The sequence below is a fragment of the Lathamus discolor genome, chromosome 5, assembly GCF_037157495.1.
Source record: "Lathamus discolor isolate bLatDis1 chromosome 5, bLatDis1.hap1, whole genome shotgun sequence".
NCBI lineage: Eukaryota > Metazoa > Chordata > Aves > Psittaciformes > Psittacidae > Lathamus > Lathamus discolor.
Window position 1 is genome coordinate 116,509,426 of NC_088888.1, and position 1,772 is coordinate 116,511,197.

Here is a 1,772-nt window from a genome sequence, read left to right on the forward strand (position 1 = left end):
CTCCCCAGGCGCCATTTTAGCCCTGGGGCTGGGCAGTGATTGACCACTAAATGGCGCTTGGGGCAAGGCTGGAGGGGGAGCTACGGCTTTTGGCTCTCTGAGTTAATACAGATGAGGGGAAAAAAACCACACACCCTACCAAATTCAGGGTGAGCTGTGTATGCCTTTAGTATGCGCAAGGGATGCGTGTGTCTCTCTCTGAAGGGTTTTACTGGGTGAGGAAGGGGCAGAGCTCAGGTGTTGGCCATTGCATTTGGGTGAGGTTTTGTGAGGTACAGAAAAATGGCTCCTGATCCTGGAAGCACAGTAGGGATTGAAGCAAGTAACAGCCTCCCTCTGGGGAGGAATTTTGTTACACTCATATAAAAATAAAACAAAGAAAAGGTGGGGGGTGGGCAGGCAGGCAAATAAGTGTTTTGGTGAACCATTTAACCTGGCCGCTGTGTTTGGTTAAACTATGCATGATGCACCTATGTATTTAAACAAGGTAACCCATGCCAAACCACACACCATCAGCGGTTATATTCCATGCAGGATAAAATCTAGTTGTAGTATTACAACTTTGATGAGTCAACCACTTCTTTCTGATACATATCAAGTGGTTAAAGGAACAAATACCTGTTTTACAGATGGAAGAATGGATGGTTTGGGGGCAGGAGTGCAGAGGACTCTGCAGTGTTGACACTTCCATGCAGATGCTGCAAAGGAATCCAACAGTGCATATTGGTTTCAAGGGATATATATATGCTGTTCACCTTCCCTTTTAATTTAAACTAATTTAACCTTCTATAAGATGTTCTCCCTGCTTTAATAGATCTTGTTTTTCTAGCAATTACTGTCATTTAGGTAATATCACACAGATGTGCTCAAGGAACACAAACTTGTGAGAAACACTGAAGAATTTCTGGCAGCATTTCTTTCATTCAATCTAATTTCAGAGGCAGAAGGAGCCAGCCGGTTGAATTATCTTGAAGGCGGACATAGGAAAAGCAGCTGAAAGACTGAAATACAGATGAAATCACCTTTAAGCACAAAGGTAATTAAACACAAGAATTCACATGCCTTCTCTGTTGTGCTGTAATCAAACTGAAAAATGCTTTCCTCTCAAACTTGTGCAAGTCAGCTAACCTACTAAAATAAGGAACTATCAGATTCACTGAAGAAGGAAAAACGGCAAACTTCTAAGCTCATGGCTGGCTGCCTCACTTTCCAGATGCTTTTCAAAACCTAAGCTTTAAGATGTGTCTTCAGTTACGTCAGAAAAATATTCAGGTATCTTAACAATATGGGGGCCAAAGATGGGTTCACACACACGCACACACTGCCAGCAAAGTCCCTCCAGTTAACACCAGCTAGAAATGAGCTTTTGAGGGCTTTTCGTAGTTTTGTTTGTTGTTGGGCTTTTTCCCCTGTTGTTGGTGAAGCTTTGGCTCAGATGCTTGAATAAAGAAAATCATCACTAATCTTTGCCAGCTGAGGTAATGGCCACTGAGGTTCCTGAGGCTAGCAAGCTACCCAATACAGGCTTTGCCTTAAATGACTTAGAACCTCAAATTCTTTTTGGATACAGATTTACCACTGTGCGTTTACTGAAGGCTTGGCTCAGTTATATCTTGGCTTTTTGCTATGGGGATGAAGTTCCATGCTGTCAGCAAACTCTGCAAGGCAGAAGTCACTGTATCAGAATATCAGAATCTGTCCTCTTTGTCTTATGAAAACCTGTGCAAGCAAATCCAAGGGCAAAATCTGGCCGTTAATTTTTCTAATAATAC